Source organism: Chiloscyllium plagiosum, unplaced genomic scaffold (genome assembly GCF_037043375.1).
Source record: "Chiloscyllium plagiosum isolate Xiang-an unplaced genomic scaffold, Cpla_swu_hap1 HiC_scaffold_44, whole genome shotgun sequence".
Taxonomy (NCBI): domain Eukaryota; kingdom Metazoa; phylum Chordata; class Chondrichthyes; order Orectolobiformes; family Hemiscylliidae; genus Chiloscyllium; species Chiloscyllium plagiosum.
Genome location: NW_028270182.1, coordinates 61,549,757 through 61,566,949, shown reverse-complemented (window position 1 = coordinate 61,566,949; position 17,193 = coordinate 61,549,757). Strand labels below are relative to the sequence as shown.

Below are 17,193 nucleotides of genomic sequence, written 5' to 3'. Positions count from 1 at the left end.
CAGAGAAGACTCCTCACCTTCTTGGTGGTGAGTTTTGAGGGAATCGTGTCATTTGGAACGTGATCAGCCAAGAATTCCATTGCATAAGCTCACTGTCTCTAAACACGTTTCGCTCCCACAGTTGCATAGAGATTTTCGGTTTATTCAGTGTCTTTTTCCCTTTCGGCGACAGGTTAATGTGGATAGCCTGGGAAAAGACATTGACGTATTCGGTCGGCCATAATAATATCAAATGGCGGAGTAGCGCTGGCGGGTGACATGGACCCCTCCTATTCCTCTCTGTCTGTGCTGTTTCTGACAGAGGGTTTTAAGCAATAACGTGATGACGACCCTGTGAACCTACACCATGGAATATCAAGGTCCCCCCCCACCCTCCCGCTTTATCCCACTGCTCTCACAGCTGGAATACACAGCTCCTGTTGCAGCTTTACATCAGACAGTGGAGGATTCTCCCAGGCTCTGTCAGACTGCATGCTCCTTCACACAGGTTTCCCACTAGACACATGGAGCAAGCAAGTGTGTGGATATTGGGGATTCAGCGACAGATTTTCCCTTTTCCTGGCTAGAATTCTGGCCACGGTAATAAACATGAATTTCGGGCATTATCTCTCTCACTTTGGATTCTTATCACTTTACAGTTTAAACTGAAAATCAATTTACTCTTGCATGATATTCTTATACCTTCAGTATTCATGAAAACTGTGCAACATGTCTTTGGGTGTAGCCATGGTGAAGATTGATGAGTGCGGAAGGAGGTTAGTGAAGTGTCGTTGAATCGAATTCTGTGCTAAATTGAAGCCGACCGAATGAGAAGCCCTGTGACAGTGATAATATAACATTGTCTGTAAACAACGCAGCGACCCACAGAAACCCAGTTTTCAATCAAGTCTATTTTGCACATCAGTTTTCTGTGTCCCATTTCCTGAACCTGACGCTCGAAAAGTCACAGATCCATCAGTTTCTCCTCCTCTGCCTTAGCTTTAATTTCAGAACCACAGCAAAAGTAGAACAGGTGAGTTGAAGGTCCCAGAGGTACGAGTAGGGCACTTTATAGGCTTGCTGCCGGCGGCTCCAGTGGAGCAACTGATCAGCATTTGGTACTTAACAGGATATTAAAATGCCGCAGTTGTAATTTCAATCCTTCGTGGGCGGCACGGTGGCACAGCAGTTAGCACTGCTGCCTCACAGCGCCACAGACCTGGGTTCAATTCCCGCCTCAGGCGACTGACTGCGTGGGTTTCCTCCGGGTGCTCCGGTTTCCTCCCACAATCACAAAGATGTGTAGGTCAGGAGAATTGGCCATTCTAAATTGCCCGTAGTGTTAGGTAAGGGGTAAATGTAAGGGTATGGGTGGGTTGCGCTTCGGCGGGTCGGTGTGGACTTGTTGGCCCGAAGGGCCTGTTTCCACGCTGTAATGTAATCTTATCTAAAGTGGCTTTTACTGACGTTGATCAGGAATTATTGGAGCATCAGACTGAAGCGTAGTTGAAGAATAATGTCGAATAAAGCAGCATCGATTCAAAAACTCCAGTTTCTGATTTGTGGGATTGTTCTGTCTTTGGGAAAAGAATCAATTATTAACCGTAAAACTCCACATATTCCCCAGGTAATTAACCATCTGTGGATCGAGAAACAGAGGTGATATTTTAGCTTGATGACCTTTTTCAAATCTCTGACACTGCACTGGGTTATATTCTTGAAAAGGTTGTTAAACTCGTTTCAGATAATCCTATTTGCTGCAAACTCGCACAGCTCATTAAACCGTTCGAAAGGAATTAGATTTATCTCTTTTGGAAGACTGAATGTTGTCAATGAATCTGGTAAAGTCATGACTTTAGTTTTGTTGCTATGCAGAACAGAGGGTTCCAACAGGAATAAGGACGAGTCTTGTCGCTGGATTTTTCGGGAGGAGATCAGTGAGTATTAAATGGACTCAAGTCCCGGTCCTGGTCATTGTGCCCAAATGTTGAAGGCAACAGATGGCAAAGATAATGATGCTTGACATTGACAGGTCCATTCCTACTCACTAGAGTCACAATTACATTACAGACCACGTGAGTGGTGGAGATGATCCTTATGGCAACCTGAGACAGTGCGACAATTAATCCCACGTTGTTAGTCTCACTTTATACCATAAACCAGTTAGCTAGCGGACTGAGCTAACCGGCTTCCATTTAATGCAAACCCAAAACAAACAATTCAGTACATTAACAATTTGTAGTAGTTCACGTCGAATCAGCTGCTACACATTTCAACACCACCAGCTCTTCTTACACTTAACATGTTCAGTTGCAGGTATTATGCAATTTCTTTCCGATGAACGCTAAACAATCTGTGAATGGGTCACTTTTGCCTCCCCATCTAGGAAACCCAGAATCCCTGCCCCTGTTAAATTCGCTCCTTGTGTGTCTGCAACTGGCCTTTCAAATATGCTGGAATCATCTTCTATTTTTTTCTGTCTGAAAAGTAATCTCCGATTTCAAAAACTCAGAATAAAAAGTACCTGCTGCAAACTTCGTTGTCGTTCCTCGCTGGTTTTGAAGCTCTAACCTCTAGCTATACACTTACCTGAACCAGGTAAATTCCCTCTTATTTACCCTTACCAACTTCACATCCGCCGGAAAACCTCCATTGGGACACAACTCAGTCATTCCTGATTTATGTTACGTGAATCTTCATCTATTCCACCATCCCATTAAATCCCTTTTTTTTCTTGTGGCTATACCTCCCAGTAAATCTCATTTCCATCGTCTCTAACGATTTTGTATCAAGGGAAACTCCGACCATCTCCTTCCTAACCAAATTGAAACCCCCAACCCCCGTGTATTTCATCAATAAATTTCGCCCTGAGAAATGATGCTGGGTCTAATTCAACTCATGAAAACTGAACACTATGCTATGCAATCTCATTACTGGTACAGGAAAGGTGAAGGCTATTTCACTTACAGCCGAATCTGTTGGCTGCTGCAACTTTGGGTCAAATCGCAGTCACATCGCAGACTGCTGTTCTCATTTTTATTTCTTCTCAACGTGTGCTGAAGTAACATAGTGCGAAATAAATTAATATTGTTAGACATAAGTAAAGGGGCGCGTTAAATCTGAGGTTATGAGAATAGGGCAGTTTTGATTAACATTGACCAGAGATTGTTCAAATCTCAGGCACATGAGATTGATAGAGAGCGATGTTGAGAGAAATAGACTGTCTTGGCAAATGCCGGTGTTATGAAGTTGTGGGTATAACGTACTTTTAATGGTGCTGGAATGTCTGGCTAGCACAAGGAGTCCAGAACAGGGGAACAACATAATATTTGGTCAAAACAACTAAGAACTGTGTTACATGGATACAAAAATCAAATTTGAATTCGGCCAATCAGTTTAAATTATGACCCAATCAAGTTTGAATTTGGTATTTTTACAATGTTAAAACCAATGAAACGGTCCGACGTTTTGTGGGACAAATATCGGACATTTTGCACAGTTACCCAGAGCGACAAAGAACAGCAAAGAGAGCAGCTAAAAGACCAACAGATGTAGGATGTTAGTAAAATCTCCAAGAGGTGCCTACCTGGAGAAATAGATTGCACAGAAAAAAAGCATCAACACCGACCTGAAGAAAAACATCTACAGAGGAAGATACAAAGAGAAGATTCGACAACTGGCTGGTTTTTAAATTTGAACTTTTTTGTAAAAGTTATTGGGGTCTGCGTGAGGGAAGGTATTGTAGAGCCGAAGGTTTTGAGAAAGGAGTTGTAGGTTGATTATTTTCTGTCAATAAAAAGCAATAAAGTTCTTATTTTTAACTTTAAGTAGTGATTTTTGGGTTGGTTCTTTGCCTCTTGAATTTTAACAGAATACAGCACGGGGTGAATCATTTCTGTTTTGTTGGTTTACATTAGCAGAGGGGGTTTACCCCGTCTTGTAACACCAGTTTCTGTGGTTGCTTTGTTGTTTCGCTCATTTGTGCATTTTGCCTCAGTAACGATTTTGAAATTGTCCCCTCTACACAAAAGGTCCGTGCTTTTGCATCATTGTATAAATGGTGCAGTGTGTCTAAGCGGCAGGGCTCCCTACAATAACATTCGACGCTGATTCAATCTATCTATCCTGATTTTGACCCATGGAAACAGCACTCTCCTGGAGCCTGGAAAACAATCTCTTCACAGTTAATGTTGCATCCCGCTCTCAAGGGGCTTTTCATTCCATTGGTTTCAATTCCTCACAGAATCCGTTTCAACAGAATTTGTCACTGAGTCATTTCTTTGTTTGTGTTCAAATCCGGTGAGTAGAGGATCACAGTTGGAGCGTGCTGAGGCCATAACCCAGAGGTCATACTCTGTGAACTGTCGTATGCTTTTCATCACTTCACTAACAGCAGGTAGATGTATCTATGCTCTGCAACATTTTCACGAATGTTTTAAGAAGCAAGATAAACAGTTCCTGGTTCCTGCTTTTGTTGTCACACAGACCAAGATTGTACATGCTGGAAACATGCTCTGTTCGGGACTGTTTGCTCTCCCACATCCGTTTTCCCACCAGCAGGTGTTCAGATGATGGTCTGAATCGCTTTCTTCTGTTCCCTGTCACTCTGGGATGATGTGAGCTGTGAAATCTGTTCTCTGAGCTGGCGGTAAGTGATAAAGTTTATACACATCAGGTGCAACGTGCCTGAGCGATAGGACTCGCTGCGGTTACATCCCATGCTGATTCAGACAGCAGAGCCCTCGCTGTGACTTCGAGAAGGACACAGACACAGATGACTGGGAGAGATTCTCTCTTTCCCTGCAGTTCTTCACATTTCTATCTGTCTCAGATGGCATTATTTGCACAAGGTTCCCTAAAGAATATTAAGTCCTGAACATGCGCGATCTCTCTTTTGTACAGCTTTCCAGAATTTCCATAACTCCCACTACCTCTAACCCCCTCCCGCGCTCCACAACCCCGTGTTTGATAGTGGGCTGAAAAGCGCGTTCATGTTTCTCTCCCACAACACTGATTGCCAATTGAAGATGAGTTCGTCCAGCTGCCAATGATGGGAGCCCGCTCGCAAAAGAAGTGGCGAGAACAGCCTCCGGGGAACCGGAAGTCAGAATGGCAAGGAGCTGTTATTAAATCTCAGTGCGGCCTTCCCTCCGAAACAACAGAAAAACCCTATTTTTTAAACAAGGAAACTTCCCTGATTTATGGATCATGCTTCTGTTGCGGCTCTGGCTTGTTGATCTTGGGTGTGATATCGCCTCGGGTGGGTGATGTACGTGTGAGAAGTCACACTTGAGCACTGGAGTTTTGCATTTGGTTCTATTTTTGACTCAGAATGTATAATTTTGATGAGCTTGAGTTCAGAACAAGGTACCGAAGCTTAAAGACTCACAACAGCAACTTCTTGGAAATCGTTACAAGACTGAGAAATGGATTCCCTAACTTCAAATGATGCTGATCCTGTTAATGTGGATTTTGCCGAGTGCACGTCCTGTGCGGAGTAACCTGAAATCTGTCCAAAATTTTATTTCACTTATGCTGTGATCTACATGTCCTTGATTAGTATGATCTGCCTTTACCAATCGCAAACAAAAGTTTTCGCTGTACTGAGGTTCATGTGACAATCAATCAATCAATCAAATAAAGTCAACCAATCGACCGACATAGACATTTCCTTATTGTTTGAGGGCTGCATAGCCTCACTTTGCACTGTGACATATTTTGTGATTCTGAGTGAAATCACAGTTAAACCAACAGAATGTGGCAAGTTAGTCACAGGTTATATTGACACAGCTGGGACACATCTGCGCCACAGAGTGTTACACAATAATAGTGAAGACCTTTTGAAATCATCCTCTGAGGTACATGCCACAAGCCAGACGAAAAGCTGAAGACTGCTATGGTCAGCGCTAACAGAGCGGCCCAGCGGGAGTGTATTGGGCTCATAACCCGGAAATTAATGGATTGAAAACATCCTCTACTCGTTGACAATTGCATGTTTCAGTGTGTGTACTGCCCCCTCCAGTGTTTCTCTATAATAGATCTCCATTCTACGCATTATCTGTTGTTTCACTTTCCGCTTCCTTTCATTCAATGTATCTGAAATGAATATTTCATACTGATACACACGGGAAATTTACACAAATGAGGAAACACACTTCTGAAGTTCTGGAATCTCTTTTCCTGTTCTCTGTCGGTGTGCTCTGATCTGATTCGCAAAATCTCTTGCCAGAGCTGGGAATAAACTGGTGAAGGTGAGACGCATCAGTTGTAGTGTGCTCTATGCGCATGACGCCCTGCAGTGAAATGAAAAGCTGTGAATTACAATTGGATCAATTTGTTGGAGACAGAATTGCGATACAGGCACAGCTCCGCATTATTAGGACATACATTATCAACTATGAATAACCACAGGGATATACAAGCGTCAGAGAGTCGCCATGGACTCGATGGGCTGAACAGCTTCTGTCGGCGCGTGAGTGACCCCACGCATTGATGCTGTCCTCTTCCTCTCTCTGGGACAGAGTGGCTGATGGTGAAACAAAGTCTCATTGTTAACCCTATCTTCTGCGTTAAACTGTCTGCAGCCCCGCAGCTCAGAGACGTGGGGATGGCTCTCAGTGAGTGAGACTTTCACTCGGATTGTCTTTATCTGGGAATGTTGAGGCTCAGATGTTAACTGCTGCCCGATTGCAGCAAAAAAGCCGATGTTACTGTGACAAAAGCCTTTCTGCAGGATTGCTGTGTGAAGATGGATTTTGAACAGCAAACAGGCTGCACAAAAATGCCCTCACATGAATTTACCTGAGGGTAGAGAGTCCGGATTACATTTATGTCTTACCCACCAGCTCAACATCTTTATCACTTCTCAGATAAATGATATTTGCAGGAAGTTCCCAATCAAACTTGCTGATTTCCAGCACTTGATGGAACTGGCTGTGCCGATGAGAGTGAACTTTAGAGTGTATCCGCACTTGCCTCTCCTCACACTGCTTGCTGGTGGAGGGAAATAGCTGAATACTCTGCCGATGGAGACAACGTAGTCCAAGCGGAAGGGATAAACAGCACTGCCCTGTGAACAAGGAGACAAAATGACAAGGCGATATTCTTAAAACACTTTGATGCTTAGAAATCTGAGAACAAATTGGGATGTGGTTGGACCTGACCGAATGTCAGCTGGTTTGGTTTTGGCAATGGAAGAGTGTCTAGGGCATGATCTTCGCTTGGCAGCTTGTGTTAATACTGGCACGGGAGAATGTCTTTCTTCAAATCGCCATCGAGCCTTGGTTGTTTGATTTCACTTTTGCCCGGTCGTCCTATCAACTGATTGATAAATAGATGAAAATCATTTAGTTGCACCCTTTCAAATTCCTTTTGAGTTTTGGGGTCAGAAGTGTCATTGTAGTGGGTATGGCACAGTACCACATGTGGTGAAAGGGAAACAAGTGTTAGAGGATGTTCACCCACAGAATCCCACTCTGAGTAAATCCACCATCTGGATATTCGCACAGATCTGGGTGTGAAACTTTAGGAAGTGGGAGCGTGAAATGATCGAAAACAGCACTGAACAGGTTGATGATAATGGTGTGGTATATGAGGAATGTCAACAATAAAAGTAATTTGGAAAGTTGGGACAGGTCTCCTTGGAGAGCAGAAGGCCAAACGCTGGCCTTGTTAAACCTTTCCAAGACATGAGTGGGTAAGACAGAGGAAAAAAAGGAAGGGAGAATGATCCCGACGCCTGAAAGAATCGAGAACGATTCGGCAGAGTTTTAAAGACATTAGTAAAAGAAGAAAAATGTACATGAGGAGAAACGTTTTCACAGAGGGAATGGTTAGGGTCTGACATTGACAAAGATGCAGTTTCAATCGAGTTATTGAAAAACTCATTCAATATTCATGTTGGAAGTAAAAATGTGCAGAGTTAAAGGGAGAAGGCAAGAGAATGATACGAAAAGAGAAGCACATTTATCTCTGTAGAGAGCCAGCACAGCTAAGGTGTTTTGTTACCCGTTTGTGATTCTGACTGGAATCACAGTTCGACCAACAGAATGTAGGGAGTTAAAGAACGGTGATATTGGCAAAGCCGGAACACATGACACAACAGAATGTTATCCAGCACGTACATGTCATAGGGAGGATGGTGCTGTCTGAAAATTCTGCAGGATGTCCTGCGGATGAGACACAGGAAATTTCACTATTCGAACCGAATCAGCCCTATGAAGGGTAGTCAAGGAGCGGGAGGCTCCTGGTTCAGAACTCAATTACTAAAGAAGGTTAGGCTCGAGTCCCCCCACTGCAATTTCTGTGGCTGCGGCGTGTTCAGATAAAAAGCAGGACTGGGAGTTTGCTTTATGGATAAGGGGGTCAGTGTCCAACTTGACTTGATCGTGTTCGCCTCCCACACGGTAAATCGCAGGTTCAAGCTGCTTTACGTTCCTGGCCAGTTGAGGTTTTAACAAATTTGGAAGGTTTCTTGGAGAGTTAACTGTGGTGTTGGAGAGTGCAGATTTTCTCAAAGTGTCTGTGCTGTCATGGTACTGCTCGCCTCCCGCACGGAAAACCGCAAGCAGCTCTACTGCTGCTTTATGTTCCAGGCAGGTTGAGCTTGTACTGGAACCGAATGGAGACTGTTATTTCATCGCTGTTGTGAAACAAAGTCCTGCGATGACTCGACTCCTCATTATTTGGTTTTCTGGCGAATGGGAAAATCCTTCCAGTGAATTTCGGTGTCAAATGTTATTGAATTTTTCCCATTTCCTTCATTTCCGTCCTGGAGACATCGGAAGGGAAAGGTAATCTAATCGAGACTGTGATTGGTGAAATTCACTTTTTGTGGCCCATTCTTATTAGGTTCTTTCTTTCTCTCTTTTCAGCATTGTCTGGGAAGTGGTGGTGCACTAAGGCTGCAGTATGTTTGAAAGAGTAGTTTGGAATTGCCCTGTTGTTAGTTGTGTGATGACTTTATAGCTCATGCCCTCCGACTGTTTCACATTTAGCATTCATGCTTCGCTGTGTCTGAAAATGCATTTGGTTTGCCAGTTTTGTTTGTGTTCCGTGTTAAATGCTTTCTGTTTTGCGATTCGCTCAATACATTACGAGTTAACAGAGTTTCTGAGGTAACTTCCAGCAGCAAAAATCCTCAACTGAGGATCTGGGAAAATTTCACAGTCGGAGCAAAAGTAAGGAAGTCGTTCGTTTCTGCAGTGTTTCACAATACTACCTTTCCCGTGAGCAGTCGAACAGACTAAATGATTGTGCCACAGAATGCGACGGCAAACTCCGCGACGTTATTGGGGTACACCGCGTGGAAACAGATACTTCGGTGTATCTTGTCCATGCTCACCACATAGCCAAAATTAAACAAGTCCCGTTCCCTAGCATTTGGCCCCAATCCCTTTAAACCCATCCTATCCAGAAACTCATCCGATTACCTTGGCAATTTTCTGAGGGTAATAGCCTCCTCCACTTCCTCTGGTAGCTCATTCCACACACACACAACCTTCTGTGTGGGAAATGTGCCTCAGGTCCTTTGTCAATTTCAGCCCACTCACCTTAAACCTATGCTTTCGAGTTTTCAACTCACCCCAACTTGGGTAAAACACGTATATACTCAGTTTACAACCCTTCCATAAGATCATGTCGCAGTCGTTAGGCTTTAGGGAAAGTCATCCCAGCCTATTCCACCTCGCCCTACGGTCCAAACATTGACGACATATTTGTTTATATTTTGTCATCAATTTCACGTCTCTTTTTTTTTTACGTTTGCAAGATGTCAGTTATGCTGGACAACAACGAGCGATTGGAAACAGAAAGGTGAAAGGTAGAATGGCTTCGACTTTCAGTGCTGGATGCCACTGAGCCGCAGCACGACCGCTTGCGGCTTGTTTCTGTGGTGTAGTGGTCATCGCGTTCGCCTTACGTTCGAAACTAAGCAGAAACTGCTTTGTTCTTCAGCTACAGTCTTTTACATGGACAAGAACGGAGCTTTCTTGCTTGCTTTCCCATCTGCAAACCTGCCTTCGAATTTGCTTGAACATATCTGCTCTGTCGTGAAATGTAATGCAACTCCATTTAATTACTGTGCAAAGCATTGTAAAGTTTTTCTCCAACCTGGTTCTGATCATATGCCATTCTGTTTGAGAGTGTAGTTACCGCGTTCTGATTCTTCCACGAAAAGCAGTACCGTATTTGCATTCCTTGTGCAAACCGGCGGCCCGGTTCAAAGACAGGGATTAGGCTGATGCGCTGGTGTCACAGCGCACCACGGATTCCTGAACTAGTCTGTCTGTCAAATGTACCCCAAAGTCGTCTCTGAAAGACCTCATTTGGAAGCTGTCTGTCGTTATTCAACATGCGAGAGTTGGCACGAGAGGTCCTGAATCATGTTTTGAAGCAGTTCGCACGTTAGTGGCTCATTCAATCAGCAACAGCAATGAAATAAATTCCACTCTCAGAGGAACCTCTGGACCTGTGCTTTCATAGCATCGCTTGTATTAAGGTGCGCCCCGAGATCTAAGTCATGTTGGAACTGAAACGGAGGAATCGACAGAGAGGCTACAGAATGACATCGCATCCATTTGGTTTTCTTTAAATCACTGACGAGCAGGAATTAGTAAACGGGGAGGGCGAGTGGGGAAGTGAGGCAGTTGCAGCTCTGGTGAAATTCCTTCTTTGTGATTCACTCAGCAACCAGAGACGTGAAGGTGACTCAGGCGTGAGAGCTCTTCACATCGAGAACAAAAAGCACTCAAGGGCAGTTAGCACCTCTTCCGGAGTGGGGGGTGGGGTGAGGTAATTACCTTTTGACTTCTGATACTATGTTCAGAAACTGGCTTTTAGATTGAGGTGAACAGAAACTGCATTTCTAAAAAGCACCATGGAATTTAGCGAAATTTATTGAGTCGCTTCTCGTCGATTCCCACATAGGTTTCAAACTCAGTTGGTATCCATGTGGCTCATGTCCAGGTGTGAACATCTATGACAGTTAAGGCAAAAAGACAAGGAAAGTGGCATCTCGAACTGGCTCCGAGGTCAGAGCATCCTAACAATGTGATCTGTCGTTCTCGGATTGTAATGCTACCTCCGGTTTTAGGGTGGAGAACATTCTTTGGGACTTTTATTCTGCAAAACAGACACAGTGACTGAAACTATGCTGCACGGTACGATGTGGAACACGGCCTGCTCAGCTTTGTGCATTTTCCATGTAGTCCGGAGTGTTTTGTGTTCCGTGTAAACGTGAAAGTCGACCTGTTTCAAGCAATGGGTGAAATCATTTAGCAAAGCAAGAATCGAAATTGCAGTAAAGTCAACCTGCTCGTCGCTTGTTTCTGTGGTGTAGTGGTCATCACGTTCGCCTCGCACGTGAAAGGTCCCCAATTCGAAACTGGGCAGAAACTGCTTCCTTCTTCAACTGCAGCCTTTTACATGGACAAGAACGGAGTTTTCTTGTTTGCTTTCCCATCTGCAAACCTGCCTTCGAATTTGCTGGAAAAAATCTGCTCTCGTCGTGAAATGTAATGCAATTCCATTTAATTACTGTGCAAAGCATTGTAAAGTTTTTCTCCAACCTGGTTCTGATCATATGCCATTCTGTTTGAGAGTGTAGTTACCACGTTCTGATCCTTCCACGAAAAGCAGCACCGCATTTGTATTCCTTGCAAATAATGGATTAAATCTAAATGTGAATTGCACTGTACTTGTTCAAAAGACTTTTTTTTAATAAATAATTGTTCCATTATTGTAATGGCAGTGACTTGATAATTAATGTTGTCTTTTGAAGAATTAAAATGATTCAATATTTCATAAGCACGTTGCTGTGATGTTGATTGCATATTTATTAAGATCAGTAAACTGAGGAATAAAACATAATACCTAGCTTTATGGATTGAAGAAAAATGAGCCATTCAGTGATTATTGAGCAAAATTCTTCTTTTTTTAAGTTAAAAATGTATGTAATACAAGAATTGCGAATTTCCATCCACCGGATTCCTTGTAGAGATATGTTACATCAATTTATATGATTAATATTATGATCAATGTTTAAAGATTTGTGTCAGAATTAGGAAGAGAATTAGTAGGTCATGAAAGTGAGCTTGAAACTGAACAAACAATGTAGTCAATGACATGTGGCATATAAGCAATTTTAATAATATTGTCATTATTGTACAATGATGAATAATGTTGGAATAGAAGTGACAAACAAAATCAACATGGTCAAAGCAGTTCTTTTCTGACAATGAAATGAAAACAATAATCATTTTGTAGCACGCATGATTTGAAATAGCAGTTTTTTAATGTGACATATACAGTGAAGACTAACCCTTTTGCAAAAATGTAGGAATTTCACAAATTTAAAATGCAGTAATTGTTCAATTTGTAATAATAATGGTTATAATTTGAATTGTCTTTTGTACACACACAACAAAAAAGGATCTTCAAGATTGTTAGATCGACAAAAATTTGCTTCCCAACATTATTGTAGTACAGTCAATATCCGTGATAAAGTAGAATTATTGGTTTAAACCATATAAATCAACATTAACGACTGAACTGAAATATAGCACATCAATTGCATTAACTGCATAGAATAGTAAATAAATGCTTACTGTTGTCATTTGTCCTCGGAACAATAAGATATTTACTCAGGTTATTCCACTGAATAGTAATCAGCTGATGATGAATATCTTTGTGCCGCTTTATGTGCACTGTTTTGTGTGAACATTGATTTCAATAAATTTAGATATTTACATGAACTAGGAACAGACTGATAACTGGATGTGAAAGATCTTCTTTAAGATTAGACAATTTTTAGTATTCACTAGGTTTGCTGAACAAAACACAGTTAAGTCATCATGCAATAAATGAGATTAGAGAGAAATATGCAAATTCAATTTTAAATAAATGCACTTGGATATTTTCACAGCATTTCAATCTTACATTCAATATAAATAGATGAGTGGAAAACTAAAAACAAATTTCAGACAACTCATAAACAGATCAATAACTAAAAATTGATATATAGTTGGAAGTGGCATTTGTTTATTTAACTGAAGAAGAACTTGATTTTTTTCTCATATTTATACCTTTGAAGCATCAAGTTCTACGTGCAGTCTGAACTCAGCTCTTCAGAACAAAAGAAAATCAAGGAATATTTTTACTTTGCATATTTCATCTTTGTGAGTGCAACATTATCAAATATTTTGCAAAGAATATTGATTGAGTGGAATTAGATACATTCCGTTATTAGCGGACTGAAGAAAATATATAGCAGATACTGTGATTATTGGAATGAACAACAAATGAACAACAAATGAAAAAATATCTAATGTTGAATTGAAAGACAATTCATTCGATTCTTAGATAGTTTCTTATCAACATTCAGAGCTGCTCTGGCACAGCTCTGTGCAAGGTGGGAATTGAAATTGTACCCTCTGGTCTGGTAACAGAGACACGACCAGAATTGCACAAGATTCCTTTGTAACATTCCCAACCAGGCTGGGCAGGGCTGAAAACTAATCAGATGTTTATTGTGATAATTGGATTGGAAGTAAATGGTTGGAGACTGTGTGTAATCTACTGAAAATTCAGTAGTCATTTACAATAATGATGGGAGTTAAAAAATGTCTTAATTAAACATGATTTTTATGATCACTTGTGGAACAACAACTTGACAGAATTGTGTGATTACTGTGCATTATAAATAAAAATGAATTTAATTATTCTATATGTTCATAAGTTTCTCATTTTCTGAAATGAAAATTAAAATGTTTTTGATCTACACGTAAATTGGAACAAAATGATGAATTGGTCAATCAATGTGCCTGTTCAGCTGAAGACAACTTTCATTCTTTCTGAAAATGTACGATTTCTAAGAAGTCACCATTTCCTGTGATTGTTTAATGAAATAAGATAGATGCCAACCCTTTTTTGTGTTTTTTCAAAATTTCATGGGAATTTAAATGATTTTGCACAAAAATATTCCAGTACAAAAATATTCAATTGTTATTGTGATTAAAAACACAATAAATGTTAACATTAAAGTGATTTCCAATCAAATCAATTCCAAAGTATTTCCAAGTTTAAAATGAAAAGCAATATTCAGAATGATTGAGTGATTGTACATTGCAATGTTCTTGCATTAGTTATTATATGAAATCATAGTTCCACATGTACACCCCTTACCGAATTGAACAATTATTAGGTATTGGCAACAAATCGATTTGAAAACTTTTATTAATGAATTTAAGAATAATGAGGTATCTCCTCTTCCTATTCCACTGAGTAATATTCAGAAATGAAGAGAAATATTGCAGTGCAAAGTAACTGGTGTTCTCTGAATTTCAATGGCTGAGAAGACTGTGATCTTTCAAATGAGCAAAAGTCAGATATTTACAAATGATGTTGCAATGGCAATTATTGGTCTTTTGTGGGTGTATTTGCCTTATCAAACAGGTTTTAATATTGTAGCACTCACACTAAGAAATATGGAAGATATTAAAAGCACATTGTGCTTGTTATAAAGCCTAAGTTAAAGTATTGCATAATTATTGTAATTGATAATTGTTTCTAAAATCCTGATAGATAAATTGACTTAATATTTTGAATGCACTTTGCTCTGATGTCGATTGTATTAAGATTAATAAACTGAAAATTAAAATATAAAACGTGGCTTTCATAATTAAAAAATCTTAGCAACAATTGAAGATAGTTCAAATTTTTTTGGTCGGTTCATGTCTATTTTATTAATGTAACTTTAATTATGATAAATGTTTAGAAAAATGTCAGAACTAGGAAGAAAATAATTAGGCCGGGAAAGTGAGTATTATTATGAACTAAACATCGAGTTAATGACATTTGGTACAGGAAGTCATTTTGTAGCAAATGACTAATAATTGTGTGATTATTGTTCATTGACAACTAATGTTGGAAGAAAATAAAACTATCTCAAAATGAAATTAAAATAAATATCATTTTGGAGGTCACATGATTTGAAAAACGGAAATTGTCACTTAATGTGACATTTGAGCTGAAGAAACGTTCTTCCCCCCCGCCACCCCCATGTGTAGTCTTTTCAATAATTTAAAATTTAGTATAAGTTGAACTAAATAACAAATGGATGTACCTACATTGTTTTCTTGCACACAAAAAAAGTTTAAAAAAATTAAATGAAAATGATATCGCTCTGCAAGTAATAATAAGTGTTTGTATTGAATTTAAATGTCACAATAGCTGTAGGGGTGATTTCCCCGGACAGGGAATGAAGATTGAGGAGATAGGCAGAACTCAGGCAAGTGGAAGATGTTTACTCATGCTGCAATCAGTTAATGCAGGGATCACCCCCCCCCCCCCCCCCCCACCGAGGCCAATCTAAGAAGGGAGGTCCATGACAGACTGTAACGTGTACAGTAAAAAGCAGTATTTTTACACACTTTCTGTATTACAATGTCCACATGCAATGTGGTTACAGTCCTTCCCTCCTTATACAGACACCCGATCCTGTAGAACATCTAATTTTGGATGAACGTCGCAATGGATAGCCCGAGCTTCCTATTGATTCATGGTGTTTTACAGGTGCTATAATCTCCAGGCCTTGGGATCTCTCTGTGCAGTTTATTTCCTCAGATTACAAAATTAATTGCTGCAGTCCTTTGGTCCTCTCACACTGCCTTATTTACGATTCTCAAGAATATGTAATTAGAAACTTTTTAAATGTTCTGAGCAACTTTAAAATAGTAACTATTTCTGACAATCAAACCCTGTCTGTTTCCCTGATAGCAGCTGTGGAAGTTAGCTGGGATCTATCCTGCAGTTGGTGTTTATTCATTCATTGGTACAATTATTCTTTCATTAATGAAAGTCAGGGTTGGTCATTTTTCTGTATGCTGGCATTCTCTTATCACTATCTGGAATATCACTGGAATGGCATACTTATGGACTTGGAGTAGGATTGTACAAAATGTTCTTTTTTTAACTTAAGACTGAAACAGACTGTTAGTCTTATTTATCTCCCCTCCACCATTTTGTGTTTTAATTCCAAGGCAGGCTGCTCGGGACATCCCTACAACAGCAAATCAACAAGGATTTCAGCACTAAAATAAAAATCGGCATTCGCTACCATTAGGAAACAGTACCATGCAATATGCTTAGTCACTGAGACTTAATTCCACACTTAAAGCCGACTATACTGATTTGATCAATGATTAAATATTAGATATAAGTAACAATTAGTGTTAAAACTAGTCACTGTAAACTTAAAATGATTAGAAATGTCATATTACTATCCGTAACATGTAGAATTAATTATTGGAGTCTAAAACAATCAGACGTATCTTCATTTGTAAGGCCGAATATTAATCCAATGAATTCTGTGAACATTCAAATGAGAAGATATCAGATATTTCCTGTCAGTGTTGGATGAGGAATCATTGCTTGGTTTGTGGTTGTGTTGACCTGGAATAAAAGATATTTGTTTCTTTGTAAAGTTGGCACTAAGAAATAATGATTTAAATTGAAATGTGAATCTCACGATATTTGTTACAAAATCTAAATTGAATTACTGTGTGATTGTTGGACTAACAATGAATTGGTAATCTATTTTAGAACACTGATACATTAAGTGATTCAATATTTCCAAACGGGTTTGCTGTGATATTGATTACATAATAATTAGTATAATTGAACTGAGAATTAGAATGCTGGCATGATGTTTTAGAAAATACATTCGATATGGAGTCATTATTGATCATTCAACATTCTCAGATACTCCTGCAATCTGTACTTGCTGTCTCAGCTTTTCTTCTGGAGAAATATAATATATAATCCATGCAGCTTTTCATGTCATCAATATTCAGACATTTGTGTCAGCATTACAAAGAAAGTAAATCGACAACGAACATGGGTATCATAGCAAAAAACAGTCAACAGCATTTATAAAGGAAATTTTTAAACATTGTCTCTGAGTGAATACATGAAAAAGTTTAATGGGTATCTGTTACAATGTATTGAGCCGCATTTACATTTTTATCATGATGACTGGGGGGAACCTATCAGAAAACTCGCCTATATTTAAGAATTCCTTTATCTCAAAACATGTCACTATCAGCATCCTTAGTCGTAAATAATGAAGTCTATTTAATGGTGTGGGAAAGATGTGTGTAAATTATAAGAAGGCATCTCTTGCATATATATTAAGGATGGTGTGAAAGCGTGATGTTT

General features: G+C 40.0%; 1 non-coding gene across 1 annotated transcript; it reads left to right on the top strand.

Annotated features, from left to right (window-relative positions):
• The first annotated feature begins 11,302 nt into the window (after positions 1-11,302).
• Positions 11,303-11,375, top strand: trnaa-cgc (transfer RNA alanine (anticodon CGC)). The gene has a single exon. It is a non-coding gene; the product is annotated as a tRNA-Ala (tRNA).
• Positions 11,376-17,193: the final 5,818 nt, after the last annotated feature.